The sequence below is a fragment of the Gavialis gangeticus genome, unplaced genomic scaffold, assembly GCF_001723915.1.
Source record: "Gavialis gangeticus isolate Ggan-Ray unplaced genomic scaffold, GavGan_comp1, whole genome shotgun sequence".
In the NCBI taxonomy this organism is placed as follows: domain Eukaryota; kingdom Metazoa; phylum Chordata; order Crocodylia; family Gavialidae; genus Gavialis; species Gavialis gangeticus.
Window position 1 is genome coordinate 35998358 of NW_017729032.1, and position 16106 is coordinate 36014463.

A 16106-nucleotide genomic window follows, 5' to 3' on the forward strand; every position below is an offset into this window, starting at 1 on the left:
GGGTCGGATCACCCCAGCAAGATAAGCATCCAAGCATTTCTTAAAGGTATCCAGAGTACCTTCTGGGGCAAGCACCTACTCTGGATACCTTTAAGAAACACTTGGAAGCTTATCTTGCTGGGGTGATCTGATCTCAGCTGTTGTAGATATACAAATAGCACTGGAGCAAATCACTTGCCATTGCTTTTTATCAGCAAAGAAGGGATTCCTCATTCCTTCAGTAATGTGCATAAGAAAGTTCTTGCTAACTGTTACATGCATCAGACACATGCCAGGATGGATACTGCACTTTTCTTGAACTGTTTCTCATAGTGGGGGGTTTTCCCTTAGAAGTCTAAGACCTCAGCATCATTTATCCACCTCACAACCTTTCTTGACAATGTCTTAGTCATCCTTCACCTGACTTACTCAGGGCTGAAGATGGGACAATCTACTTCAAATTTTTGCCACCAAATATAACCTCTTTTTCAGGGAGTGGATCAGGATGTCATTAACACATTCACAGTAGTACTAAATAAGGAGCTCCTATACAATTGTTTTCCTACTAACGATGCAGAACAAGAAGAATTAATTTTGCAAATGACTACATGTAAGAGACATGACCACTGATGCACAGAGCATAGTTTTGTTCACAACACTACAATGTTTGTGGAGGAGCTATGGATGCTGTCACTGATGAATGAGTTCATGAGGAAGAGTCTGATGCATCCCCAGATATTGTGGGTAAAATTCGCCACATGAGCCGCTTCAGTGATGTCAAAAATAGTTATGTAATGATACAGACCTGGCATATCAAGTCATGAATATTGATCAGCTCATTGCATTAGCAAAAGCATCATCAATAGTAGGAAACATTTTGGAAGATGATTCAGATTATGACAATAATACACAGTGGCCCATTCCATTCAGTTTAATTCTTTGAACTTGATGTAGGTGGTTTGAATGTCAGCCATAGGCACAACACCTTACTCTCAGGAGACTGACTTGGGCTGGAACAGAAACAATATCATAAAGATTAACCATATTTTTATTAAAAGCTCATTTACTGTCTGTATAGTAGACTTCTATTTTTCCTAATGTATGTGGCAAGAGAAAGAGAAAAAAATTCATGCATAATTATCTTTTTGCAGTGCTTTTATTTTTGTGCATTTTTGATTTACTAAACAAATTGCTTTTCCAAACATCTTGGTTTTGCATTGCTGAGATACTAGAGCAGGGGTGGGCAATTATTTTGGGCAGAGGGCCACTTACTGATTTCAGGCAAGCCATCAAGGGCCACATGACAGGCAGCCAGGGGCACAGAAATATTAATTTTCTGAATTTTTTAGGGGCCCCACAGACTGGATAGAATGGCCTGGCGGGCTGCATCCAGCCCCCGAGCTGCATTTTGCCCACCCCTGTACTAGAGACTGCTGTACTTTTGTCTAGATCTGTACATTTCTTGTATTTGCTATTAGTAGAATGACTGGCTTTTGGATCTCTTACAGAATCTGGGTGTCTGTTTACTTTTCATCTCTTCAAGCATACACTCCAATTAAAGCAAACCTACAGAGTCCACTGATTTAGAGCTAAGGACATTGTTGTAGCGGGAGCCAAAAGTCACTGTGCCAAGAGGTCTCTTTTCCTTGAGGAGGAAACAATGCCAGGGGGTGTCAAAGAGCCAGAGCAGCAGCTTGCTTATTTCAGCAGAAATTTAAGGTCACATGACCCTGTATGTTAGGACCCAAACAACCTCCTGATGATTGTCTACCTGGGGGAGCTCTAATGTTGCATGACTTGCTAAGGTTTGGGACTTTGAAGTGTTTTTAAATTTGCATCCTATAAAGTTATTTAAAAATGGGGCTTGTTAATGAAGTTTGATAAACTCTTTGAATCAGTTCAGCACCATATGGACTTAAGTCAGTAATTATAGCAAAAAAATTGCCCCATTCTAATTTGTTCAGATATCTACTGCTTTGATGAATTTACCTTGAGGAGAAATCTGCCTTATGCTGCATAAAGAGCAGAAGTCCTCTACCCCTTGTACTTTCTGGCAGAGCCCACCTCATGCCAGTACCAGCACTTCTCACAAACATTACTCAATTTATTGTGTGTGTGGCATTGGGAAGCATTATATTTGTGATAGAGCAATCAAGTGGTTAGCCAAAGGCAGACAAGTTTCTTTGGGTAGATATTTTATTAGACCAAATAGCTGGAAAAATAGTTCTTTGCAAGCTTTCAGGCACAAACACCCTTTTTCAAGGGTGAGTATCTGCTGTTGTTTTGTGTTCACCTGGATGGAATAGAAGCCAACATGCAAAATGCAGGTCTGTAAAAATGCAAATGTGTGATGCATTTTTCCATCAGAAACAAAACAACTGTGTACCAGAGTGAGCACCAAAAATCTATCAAAGACAAAAAATACCCAATTACCTGTGGGTGCACACTTCTCACAAGACAACCACTCTCTCCAATCTCTGTTCTAATCCTCAAGGGGAATTTACGAAACACCGTTCGTAGGTGAGCCTATAAACTTCACGTCATAAATCTATTGGCTACAAAAAGTCATGGATATGTTATCCATTATCCAATATATAATGCATTTATGGCACATTATAACCTGCCTGCCATCCAATAACCCCAGGTAGCCTCTCTACATTGTACCAGCTAGATTCTATCACCAGGTCAACAGTCCCCCTTTTCCTTCCCCACCTACCTGTCTTACAGCTATTGTCTCCCATGGCCTCTGATCCTCTTTGCTGTCACCCATTTGCATTTTCACAGACTTGCATTTTGCATATTGGCTTCTATTCCATCCAGGAGAACACAAAACAGTAGCAGACTCTCCCTACGCTTGAAGAATGTGTTTGTGCCCAAAAGCTTGCAAAGAACAATGTTTCCAACTATTTAGCTGGTCTAAATAAAAGATATCACATTTACCCGAAGAGCCTTGCCTGCCTAGGTCCTTAGACCAACGTGGCTACAACCAACACCACTGAAACATAACCAAAGGTAGTGATTCTTAACCAGGGCGCTGGGACACCCCGGGCGGTGTGAATTACTTTCAAGGGTGTCAGAGGGTGCTGTGCACTATAAGTACTGTTAGATGTGCAAACATCTACACAATTCACAAAAGAAACACAGAGATCAGTAGGAGCACATGGTGTCAAAAATATCCTGACTTGTTCTGAGTTTTTTGCAATCAGAGATATTCTCTATTATTTTTCCATACTCAAAAAAAAAAAAAATTAAGCCAGGAGCTGGCATTTTCCATGGAGTATCTTGAGTCTAAATAGTTTGGAACCATGGGCCTAAGATCATAACACAGGTTTTTGACAAACAAGTATTGAACCCGTCTCTTCTCATCCCCTAATCAGCACTTCTAGACAAGACTACCTTTCTCTTGGCCTTTCTTCCCTCATCCAAGTCTTTTTAATATGGAGTTGCAGTAGCAATTAGTGCTCCTTCCAGAGTTCTGTGGACTCTAGGAACTAGGCTAGAAACAGATGTGGCCTGTGAAGCACAATCACTTGTGCTGTGATATGTCACAGCACAGCTGATCACAGTCCAGACATGTCTGTGGACATCACTGGATGTCATGCCTCCTGTGGGGGAATCCTCTGCAGAGGATTTCCCTGGTGCATGTCTGCAAGTGTGGTGGAGTGGAACTCGCAGAGGGGGGTCCCCCTGCATTTGTAGCCTGTGCCAGCAGTAGTGTGGGGCAGGGGCTGTGGACACAGAGGGAAGACCTGCTATGGGAGTTTTCCCCCTCCAGGCTTGAAGACACCTGCTGAAGCAATCCCCTGTGAAGGGATTCCCCTCAAGCAGGAGTGTGTCTGTAAATGGGGAATCCCCACATGCAGGCATATGCCCTATGCCAGCGTGAAGCCCTGAATTTTCCCACTTACTGCAATGCACCCTGGAGACCCTGGGCATGCATCTGGGTAAGCATGGAAAGAGGCAGGTGCTTCCAAGGCGTGAGGGACTTAATCATACCGTGGAATTTCTGGGCTTTGCAGAACTGGGCTCCTCAAGGCAATAGAGCCTTTGCCCAGGGCAGCTGTAGAGTGTGGGCAGCTTCAGGCTGCCTGTGCTTTTCCACTATAAACAAACATGTCTGCCTCAATAAAGTGACTCAGTTTATCACTACCTTCTCTTGTAGTCATGAATTTGAGCATTGGTGGTGCAACAGAACATAGGGGCATCTGTGTGCTTTCACTTTGTGCTGCCATAACATTTTTATGGCAGCATAAAGGTGATGTCTGTTTCCACCTTAGGAAGCATAGTCAGCCTTTGAAGGCTATCTTATGCATTTGTGATTTATACTATACTTTAAGTCAAAGGCTGAGCCATTGCTTCTTTCTGGAGCAATATCAATGAGCTTTAATGAGTGTGTTCCCTAGACCATTAGCCAGGATGGATTGACCTAACACAACTAGCAGGAAACCTGCATTTAAATAATGTATTTTAATCTTGTTTCACTGTTTTACTTTAGTTACTTAAGAAAAGTTGACCTCATTGGTTGGATTCATTTCTACAATAGGATTTCCAATACGTAGAGCCTGTCACCTAAATCTTTAGTAGTCGGTGCTAAGCAATAAGATAGATTTGTATACACATTTATTTAAGCAACCATATAGTTTTATTTTATATTTTTGTTATGTAGAAAATGAAGAATGTTTACTCAATTTGTGCCAAGCTCCCTTTAATTGAACTTGGAATTCAGTTAAAATGCCCCAAATGATAGAATCATAGATAATTAGGGTTAGAAGGGACCTCACGAGGTCAGCTAGTCCAACCCCCTTGCTCAAAGCAGGACCATCCCCAGCTATATCATCCCAGCCACAACTTTGTCTAGCCAGGTCTTAAAAAACCCCAAAAATGGAGATTCCACCACCTCTCCAGGTAGCTTGTTCCAGTGCTTAACTACCCCTCTCACAAGAGAGTTTTTCCTAAACTCTAACCTAAACTTCCTCTGTAACTTGAGACCCTTGTTCATTGTTCTGTCATCTGCCACCACCGAGAACAGTTTAGCTCCATCCTCTTTGGAATTACCATGCAGGCAGTTGAAGGCTGCTATTACATCCCCCATCAGTCTTCTCTTCTCCAGACTAAGTAAGTCCAGTTCCCTCAACCTTTCCTCAGAAGTCATGTGCCCCAGCCCCCTAACCATTTTTGTTGCCCTTCTCTGGACTCTCTCCAATTTGTCTTCATCCTTTCTGTAGTGGGAGGACCAAACTAGATGCAGAACTCCAGATGTGGCCTCACTGGTGCTGAATGGGGAGGGATAATCACTTCCCTTGAACTGCTGGCAAAACTCCTACCAATGCAGCTCAGTATGCCATTAGCCTTGGCAACAAGGGCACACTGCTGGCTCATATTCAGCTTATTGTCCATTCTAACACCCAGGTCCTTTTCTGCAGAGCTGCTCCGTAGTCAGTTAGTCCCCAGCCTGTACCAATGCATGGGATTGTTCTGTCCTAAGAGCAGGACTTTGCACTTCTTCTTATTGAGCCTCATGGAAATTTCTTTTGATCCAATCCTTCAATTTGTAGAGGTTTCTCTGAATTCTAGCCCTACCCTCCAGTGTATCTACTACTTCCCTCTTCTTGGTGTCATCTGCAAACTTGCAAATGGTGCATTCCATCCCATCTTCCAATTCACTGATGAAGACATTGAAAAAAACCAGCTTCAGGACTGACCCCTGGGCCACTGTACTTGATACTGGCTGCCAACTAGACAGTGAGCCATTGATTACTACCCACTGAGCCCAACGGTCCAGCCAGTTTTCTATCTACCTGACATTCATCCACTTCCTTAGCCTGCTTTCTTGAATGTTGTGGGAGACCATATCAAAAAATTTGCTCAAGTTGAGGTATATCACTGCTCTTCCCATATTCACAGAGCCAGTCATCTCATCATAGAAGGCAATCAGGTTGGTCAGGCATGACTTGCCCTTGGTGAATCCAGGTGCACTGTTCCTAATCAGCTTCTTCTCCTCTAAGTGCTTTGAAATTAATTCCTTGAGGACCTGCTTCATGCTTTTTCAAGGGACTGAGGTGAGGCTGATTGGTCTGTACTTTCCTGGATCTTTCTCCTTCCCTTTCTTAAAGATAAACCCTAGATTTGCCCCTTTCCAATAATCTGGGACCTTTCCTGAATGCCATAAGTTTTCAAAGATGATGTCCAGTGGCTCTGCAATCACACTGGTGAACTCCCTCAGCACCCTCAAGTGCATCGTGTCTGGGCCCATGGACTTGTACACATCCCGCTTTTCTTAATAGTCCCTAACCTGCTCTTTTCCCACTGTTGACTACTCACCTCCTCCCCAAACTGTTCTGCCAGGTGCTGTAGTCTGGGAGCTGACCTTGACAGTGAAGACTTAAGGTGAAAAGGCATCGAGTACTTGAGCATTTTTTGTATCCTTTGTCACTAGGTTGCCTCTCCCATTTAGTAAAGGATCTGTACTTTCCCTGATCCTCCTCTTTTGTAGAAACCATTCTTGTTGTTACCCCTCATGTCCCTTGCTAGCTGCAAGTCCATTTGCACTTTGGCCTTCCTCATTTCATTCCTGCCTGCCTGAGCAGTACTCTGATACTACTCCCTAGTTGTTTGTTCAAGTTTCCACTTCTTGTAAGCTTACTTTCTGTGTTTAGCTCATTCAAGAGTTCCCTGCTAAACCAAGCTGGTCTTCTGCCATACTTGCTAGTCTTCCTGCACATTGAGGCAGTTTGTTCCTGCATCTTCAGTAAGGTTTCTCTAAAACACAACCAGCTGTCCTGGACTCCTTTCCCCCTCAGCCTGGCCTCCCAGGGAATCCTGCCCATGAGTTCTTTGAGTTCAAGTCTGTTTTTCTGAAGTCCAGGGTCCTTACTCTGCTGCTCTGTATCCTTTCTTTCCGCTGGATTCTGAATTCAATCATTTTGTGGTTATGGTGCTCAAGCTGCCATCCAGTTTTACATTCCCTACCAATAATTCCTTGTTTGTGAGCAGCAGGTCAAGAAGAGCATGGCCCCTAGTTGGCCACTCCAGCACTTGCACCAGGAAGTTTTCCCCAACGCTCCAAAAACTTCCTGGATTGCCTGTGCACTTCTGTATTGCCCTCCCAGCAGATTTCAGGGTGATTGAAGTCACATGACAACCAGGGCATGTGATTGGGATACTTCTGCTAGCTGTTTTAAGAAAGCCTCATCCTCCTGGTCCGGTGGTCGATAGCACACACCTACCACAACATCACTCTTGTTACTCTCCCCTCTGGCCCTAACCCAGAGACTTTCAACAGCCTATCTCCAGTTTCCTATCGGAGCTCTGAGCAATCACGCAGCTCTTTTACATACAGCGCAGCTCTTCTTCCCTGCCTGTCCGTCCTGAACAGTCCATGACAGTGCTTCAGTCATGGGAGTTTTCGCACCAACTCTGGTATTCCAATTGTTTTTCATTGATAAAATAAACTTTAATGTGCTGGCTACAAACAAAAAGAGATTTATCAAAACACACTTTTGTATTAAATTTTACAGATTGCTTCTGGTAAGCAGAGGCCAGATTTTCAAATGTATGTAGGTGCCTAAAGATGTGGAGACATGCCTAGCTCAAATTTCAGAATTGCTTAAGCATCTTAGATCTTGAACTGCCGTTCAGAACAATAGTACTCGGGCAGTCTAAGCTGCTTAGGCAGTTTTTAAATTCAAACTTGGTGCATTGGCATCTTTGGGAACCTAAAGAACTTTAAAGATTTGACCTAAGGTCCTTCAAGTTTTTATAATTAGCAGATCTCATGATTTCCCACCTGGCTTTTATTCATAGACTGAAAGATGAAAATAAATTTCCTGGCTTTCTAAACTGCCACTGAGTTTCTCAACTTTGAATAAATCCAAATGCAAAAATATTCTCTCTCCAGTGGCTAAACAAAATTGAAACCAGCTGTAATTAAGGAACAAGCTTCTCTTCACAGTATAAACTACAAAGGTGCTTATATTTCAGAAAATGTAAGTACTGACATTTGCTCTATTATAAAGACTGACATGTGGAAAGTATCAGAGGCAGCACAAGACTTTGCTGACACATTGATAAGGACTTAAAGGTTTGATGTTTTCCCCATGATGCTCTTGATAATTATATGGAGTCCCTTTCAACTGCTGAAATATGAGAAGGACTCGTTGAGTATATTATTTTTTCCATTTATTTAAATTATTTTAATAGATTATTGTAAGCTTTAAGGCCATAGTTTGGCATAATTTAAATTTGGTGGTAAATAGATTTAAAATTAAAGAGTGATATGTATTAAACTTAAAAAGGACTAAAATGTAAATCAGTTTTTAAAATCAATTTTTATCCCTCCTCCTAGGCTGTTGACTACTCTATCCTCCTGCAAGGCTCAGGCTCCAGAGGATGGGAAATTTCTGTGCCTGGAACAAAAGTAAAGAAACCCAGAATTGTTGCATAGCACATTCAGATCAGAATATGTAAACCAGTGGAAGATCTTAATATGGGAGAGTAAAGCATATAGGTTCAAATGATCCTAAAATCATATGTTGAAATGCTATTTAAGACACCAAATGTACCTTGTGTAATGGAAGTCTGTGTGTGGGGCTCCTGCCAGACATGCAGCTAAAGACTCAATAGGATCTGATATGCGATCCACAGAATAGTGAGTGCTTCCTGCAATGCCGCATGCATGTGGCAGGAGGTGTGATTGTGGGACCGTGAATCAGATCCCATCATGCATTATTGCTGGTGCAGGTGGAGCCTGGGATCATAGTCCCAGGCTTCCCCTGCAGCTGCAAGTAGCAAGCTCCCAGGGCTGTGAGGTCCTGGCCACAGGGTTATATCATGCACTCCCATGGCTGGAAGTCCTCTCAGGTGACCCAGGCTCCCACACATGGGGATGCCTGGAGCACCACCACAGCTGGAGGCTTCCTTCAGCTGTGATCTCCCAGCCACGGGGATCCTTCAGGCGCCTCTGCGACTGAGCTCATGCCAGCTGCAGTCTCCCAGTCATAGAGATGCCTGAAGCACTTCTGGAGCTGGGATCCCTGTCAGCTGATGAGGCACCCAGCCATGGAAGAGTGTGCTCCCCCAGCTGGGTGCCTGTGTCAGCTGTGAGCTCTTAGGCTATGGGATGCACATGGGCCCCTAGCTGGAAGCCCTGATCAGCTGATGGGGCTCCCAGCACCAGGGGTCCCTGGCCACGTATTCAGTTAATGGCTCAATAGAAATGAGCTACAAAGTTATTACCAGGGATCTTGGTTTTCCTTTTCCCATGGGAAAAAGTGGATTTTCCCCTTTGAAGGAAAGAAACCTGGATTTTCCTCTTTGAAGTGGGAAACTGCAGATTTCCCCATGCACACTGGCAGAGTTCCAGCCTGCAAGAAGCTGCTTGGGGCTGGGGGCAGCAGGGGAGGGCAATGAGAGGCAGGGGGCAACATATGCATGGGCACGTGCACGCACACGTGTCTGGCAGTATAGCCAGGCAGGGTGGTGGGAGCAGCCCCAGTAGCTGGATACAGGTAAGTCTATAGGACCATGGGGAGGGGATGGTTGGAGGGCCAGGGCTTGGGGACTGCCCAGGGGGCTGTGTGAGGAGTGTGCAGGGGCATATGTCTATTTGTATGTGGTGAGGGGATGTGTGTGGGGCGTGTGTGTGTGGGAGTCCATGTGTGCGTGCCTGTGACAGTGCCAGTGCCTGCTAGACCTGGGGGGGAGGTGTCTGAGCACCAGGGCTGCGGCAGGGCAGGGGTGGTCTGAGGCAGCATTTGGTGCTGCCAGCGAGCCCAGATCCACGCTGTTGCAAGTGGGACCCATCCAGAGGTGCTTGTCTCTCCAGCGAGGCAAGGAAGTGTCTGGGGGAGGGCAGGCAGCTGCATGGCTGGGCCAGCCACACCTGGGGCTGGTGCAAGTGGTCTCAAGGGCAGGGTGAGGCACATAGGAGATGCTGGTTAGGGGAAGGAGAAGCCATGGCCATACCACCTGGTGCAGCACAGGAGGCCCAGCCTGGGGTGGGAGATGCCACAGGTGTCCCCCTCCTCCTCCTCAAGCTCGTGCCAAAGCCAGATTCACTGCACCACCACCAACGTGAGCCACAGCCACAGAGCGCCATGGGCAGGGTGGAAATTTGTTGTAGCCCCTTGCCCTCCTCCTGCTGCCTGCAGAATGGCCTGGGCCAGAGCAGCCCTCGGTTTTGTGCTGCTGCTGTGGAGCGCAGCACTGGTCCCTTCTGTGCTCCAGAGCCTCAGCTCCAGCCCCAGCCCCAACCCCAACCCCAGCTGCAGCCGGTGGCACAGGTCAACATGTAGTGCCCCAGCCACTGCATGTGCTTCTGTGCCATGGTGCGTTGCATGGACCTTATGCTGGAGGCCATCCCTGCCATGTCACTGCAGACCACCATCCTGTGAGACTGCATGGGGCCGGCTGGGGCAGGAACGTCTGGCACAGACCCTTTGTCTACTGTTGGGGGAGGGGCCTTCCAAGGGCCCTGGGGCTTGGTGGGTGCCAGGAGATGGTTGAGGCAAGGCCCTTCAGTTAGCCCTCATCTCTCAGGCCTGCTGCACCCACCCTGCCTTTATTCTGCTCTCCTGCAGCCACCTCCTCCTCTCCAGTATTGGCACTTATGCCATAAGTGGCCTATGCTACTGCCACAGTGGGGGCAGATCTTCATGCTGCCACCACCCCTGCTGCTGCTGATAGGGCAGAGGTCACCTCACCTTGGTGGTGATGGCAGTGCAACTTGTGTGGGGCTCCTGGCATTGGCAGCAGCACTGAGTCTTCCTTTCCCACTCTGCCCTCCGTCTCTGGGTCTTGGCCACTGGGTGGCAGAGGCAGCTCCTGCCCGGTGCCAGTCCAGCCAGGTTGCAGTCCCGTGCCCTGCTGTTAGTGCAGCAGTCTGAGAGGGTATGTGCCTCCTTCCTGTGCCTCCCTCCTATACCCCCCTGACATGTTGCCAGTGGCATCTCCTATACCTACACGCCCATTCCCTGCCCCACACACTGGGGGTTGGGGGTGAGGGGCAGCTGGGTGTCCTTTCCAGCAGGGCTGGGGGAGCAGGGGGCTGTGGGTCAGGAGTGACAGGCACCAACCAGCACAGCTAGGGCAATGGGCGCCTGTGGGCTGGGAGTGAGGGACACTGGCAGGGATGGGGGCCTGTGGGTCGGGAGTCAGGGGAACCAACTTGGCTGGGGTGGGTGGAGGGCTCTGGGTCAGGAGTGAGGGGCATTAGCAGAGTCAGGGGGGCAGGCACAGGGGGTCAGGAGTGAGGGGCACCAGCATGGGTGGGGGGATGTGGGCTGAGAATGAAAGGCATACTGCCAGGGATGGGTGGCTGTGGGTCAGGAGTGAAATCTTTTGGATAAGTGCCATCTTATAGACTTTGCGCAGCATCTTAAGATTTGCTTTGTCTATAAAATATGGATAAGTTTGATTAAACTGAATTCGTTTTGTTGAACAACATTTGAAATCCTTTTAAGTTGGGAAGTAGCCTTGGCTAGATTTCAATTTGTAACTCAGCAAAAGGAAGCCAACTAAGCAGTATTCTCCTAATCAAACTTTCAGTTCTGAAGTAAGTTCTGTATTATTTTACATGGCCTTGGAACATTATAAAAAGAATGTTGGCATTCTGTCCGCCATCTGGGAAGTGTGCGCCTCTTATCTTGATTTTAAATTGATTCAAAAGCGTTTGTAGAAGTAAATTCATATAAAGCCAGAACTGGGAACCAGGTTGAAGCTTTATGTCTCTATTAAAGCATCTGCAAAAAGATGGATTTGTTACCATATGTAATTTATATGTGTACTTTATTAACAGTGCTGGCAGGCATATGGATTTTCACAATATATAATCCATAATCACCTGATCTTTCCAAACAACTTTATATGCTTATTCCAAAATGCTACTTTAAAAATAAAACTGCAATGACAATAAACCTTACAATTTGTATTGTGCGTGTGATTGGCATGTGGATGGAAAACATTCTCATTTTAAAGTGTTCTGCTGTCAATGAGACTAATTCCAAAGCTTTACAATACAAGTTTACAAGTTAGCAGAAATGTTCTCTTACTCATCTTGATGGAAGAGGGTGATATTTCTTTGATGTTGTCTTGAATAAATTTGATATTTAATTATGAGATGTTCCCTGATCTCAATGCAAAAATGTGGTGCTGTTGCTCTCTCTTCTTTAAAAAAAAAACAAAACAAAAACAAACAACTTCAAGATTACAGTTCTTACAAGAGGCTTATTAATGTCTGAATAATTTTTCCTAGGAATAAGCTGAGGCTATTTCATCAAACATCCTCCCTTGCATGAATGATTTGTTAATATTACTTCACTGTGATGGGCTGTCCTGCCAGCACTGCTGTTGTATTATGCCTGAGGATGAATCCTACAGCCAGAGGCAGCCTTAGGGGGTGGGCAATGTGCACATCCACCCAGGGCATTATGGTCAGGTTGGCACCAAACACTTGTGCACACATACAAACAAGTGAGCAGCCACATTCCCTTGCTTGCCCCATCCTGCACTGGCTGACTCCTACCCCAAGCAAGAGGAGCAGTGCCTGGCCCAGCCCACCCCCTGCCTCCTCCAGTTCATGGGGAGCTGGGCCAGGCATGTATGGGTGGGGTGGCACCTGATCCAATCTACCTACATTTGCTCCCACACAGCAGCAGTGGTGCCTGCTGCCTGGCACAGCATGCTGCCCTACCACCCACCTGCCTGACACACCATGCCACTCTGCCTCCCTTAAAGTAATTAAATTTGTGCTGAGAGAAGGAAAATCTCTGTGGAATAACCGAGCCATTAGGAATGGGCAGCATAAATAACAAAAAATAAATAAGAAATAGACAATTGCTTTTTTGGCTAGAATTGCAATTAGTGGATGAAAAGAAGGCACTCAGTGCAATGCTGAGAATGTGATAAATTATTTGGTGGTATCCCACAGAATACTGTACACTCAAAAGACCATGAGTAAGCTCGGAAAGGCATGTTGTTGCATGAAGTGAAAACTGGATGACTAGGGTTGTAGGCTGTAGCCATGTTGGTCTAAGGCAGTAGTTCGCAAACTGTGGTATGCAGATGATCTGCGAGTGGTACATGGAAGGTTGGTGGGAGGGACATGCAGGCACAGATGTCCAGCACAGCCTGTTGCATGTGTGTGCCCAGCAGGTAAGTGTGTTGGGGGGAAGCGATGTGGGGAAGGGAGGGCAGATCAAGGCCCCCCATAGGGAGGGAGTGGGGCAGAGGCTGGGGTGAATGGGGCCCTGAGGTGGGCAGTGGGACAGTCAGAGCCCAGGTGGTTCATCTGGGCATCTGGGGGGGGGGGGCTTCTGCCACTGTGTGCACCCTGGGGGAGGTGCAGGGGGCATGTGACCCCCAGATTTGTGTGTGGGGCACAGATGGGCTGCCCACTGTGCTAGGCTCTGCATCCCACTGCTGCTGCCTCTAGAGCTGTGCGACACCATGTGCCTTCTACATGCTGACTGCACCATGTCCCTAGCCCGCCTGGCAGTAGAAAGCACAGCATGGCATCACATGTGGCTCTGGAGGCAAGGGCAGTGGGATGCAGAGCCCAGTGGGCAGCCCACTGCTCCCCAGGGGTTTCCTCCCCTCAGGCTGGCCTGCCCTGTCTCCATGATGGCCTGTACAGAAGGATGTGACCCCTCCCAGGGTGGCCTGGACCTTTCCAGAAGTGTGTGTGAGTGGGGAGTTCCCTTCTGCTGCATGCACCCCAGGGGAGGCACAGGGGGCACGTGCCCCCTGGATTTGTGTGTGGGATGGAGGTGAGTTACCTGCTGAGCACTGAGCCCCATTATTGTCTCTAGAGCCATCCATGATGGCATGTACCACCAGGTGGGCAGGAGACGCAATGTAGTCATTGTGCTGAAGGTGCATTGTATTGCACGGCTGGAGGCAGCGGCAGTGGGGCACAGAGCCCAGCAAACAGCCTACCTCCATCCCGTGCACAAATCCAGGGGACATGTGCCTCCCGTGCCTCCTGGGTGCGTGCAAGGGTGGAGAGCCCCTTCCCCCCCCATGCCCCTGGACGAGCCTCCTGTGGCTCCGTCCCATGACCTGCCCCAGCCCCAGGGTCCCAGTCACCCCAGTCCCTGCCCCTGTCCCACTCCCACCCTCACCATGGGGGCCTCAATCTGCTCCCTCACCCCTTCCCTCTCCCTCTGACCCTTCCCATCCACAGACTTACCTGCTGCACTCTGTAAATGTCTATCTGACTGTCTGTCACTCCCAAGCCACAGCCCCCCTGTTCTGCTGCTGCCCCTCACTCCTGACCCACAGTACCCCACATTCTGCCAGGGTGTGTGGGGATGCCCCCTTCCCAGGCTTCAAAACCCCCCCCACACACACACACACCCCCACAGCTTCCCACCAGACATCTAAATACTTTCTCAAGTAAGCTCACCCCTCCCACTAAAGACATCCCTAAAAGCATCTCTGCATGGGTAAGTTTACACGGTCTCTTTTCCAATTTATAATTTATTTATATGGCTACGGTACCTGATAAAACAATGTTTTATGATTATTAAAGGTTTTGATGTTGTTTTCATACACAAAAGTAACAGACTATGTATTAAAATCTTGCTAGTAGTACTTATGGCTATATCATTTTAAATTGGTGGTACGCAATCTGTCAGTCTGGGAACCACTGTTCTGAGGACATAGGCAGGCAAGGTTCTTTAGCTAGATGTGATATCTTTTGTTAGACCAACTAAATAGTTGGAAACATGTTCTTTACAAGCTTTTGGGCACAAACACCCTTTGTCAGGCATAGGGAGACTCTGCTTGTGTTATGTGTTCTCCAAGGTAGAAAAGAAGCTATTTTTACAACAAACAGGGCTATGAAATTGCAAATGAGTGGAAGTTTGACAGACAATGGGTAGAGATAGGAGAGGAGGGGAGGGGAAGGGAGGGAAATGTGTGAAGGAAGGTAAATGGTCAGCTGGAGGTAGGTTACCTGGGGTATCAGATGTAGATCCAGTAGATTTATGAAGGGAAGTTCTCCAACAGGTGTTTTGTAAATTCCCTTTGAGGATTAGAACTGAGAGATTGGAGAGAGAGTGGTTGTCTTGTGAGAAGCATGCACCCACAGGTAACTGGATATTTTTGTCTTTGATGGATTTTTGGTGTGCATCCATTCTGGTTTGCAGTTGTTCTTTGGTTTCTCCTACATATTTTCCATTGGGGCACTGGATGAGATGTATTGTGTTTCTATAGGTGAAGGTGTAAGATCCAGAAATGTGATCATTCTGTTGTGGGGTGTAGTTACTGTGGCACTGGTAGAGATGTGTTAACAGGTTTTACATTTCTTGTCCCGGCAGGGTCTGGATCCATTTGGTGTGGTTTGGGTCATAGGAAGTTTGCTTCTAGTGATGAGGTTGCGAAGTTCAGCACTTGGTTGAAGGCTAGGATGGGTGGTTCTGGAAAGATCTCTAAGAACTGGGCCTTCTTCTAGTATGGGTTGAAACTAAGGATTTTCCATATAAGTTCCCTGGAAGGAAGGTATGTCATAACTAATGGTGTGCATTTTGTTGGGGATTTTCTTTTTGTACTGCAGCAATTCTATGTGTGGTGTCTGGGTGGCTCTTTGAAAAGTATGATCTATCTCTCTGGAGGAGTGTCCTTATTGGATGAAAGCCCTTTGAGATTGGTGAGGTGATGATCATGGGTATTCTTCTCAGTGCAAATTCGGTGGCGTCAGAGAGCTTGGCTGTAAATTAGAGCTTTTTTGGTGTGTATAGGGTGAGTGCTGATTCTGTGTAGATATGTATGTTGGTCTGTGGGTTTCTTGTATATGGTGGTTTGTATTTTACCATTCTAGATGTTGATGATGGTGCCTGTCACGGGGAGAAACAGAGGGTAAGACCCCAAAGAGCCAGGGGGGAACCCTGGGGTCAGGAACCCTCAGAAGAAAACCAAAAGGAAAAGAAAAGAAACTAAAAACTTCTTACCTGCAACAGGATCTGCGGTGAAGCCGGAAATGGAGGCAGGACCTGAGCAGCTCATGACCCACGTCTTTATACAGCTGTGGCCGGCAAATAACATCAGCTGCAGGAGCCAGCTGGTGGAGATAAAAGGAGCCACTGGCAAGGAAGAGGGGGAGAGACCCACAGGGATGCCAGCAGGGAGGT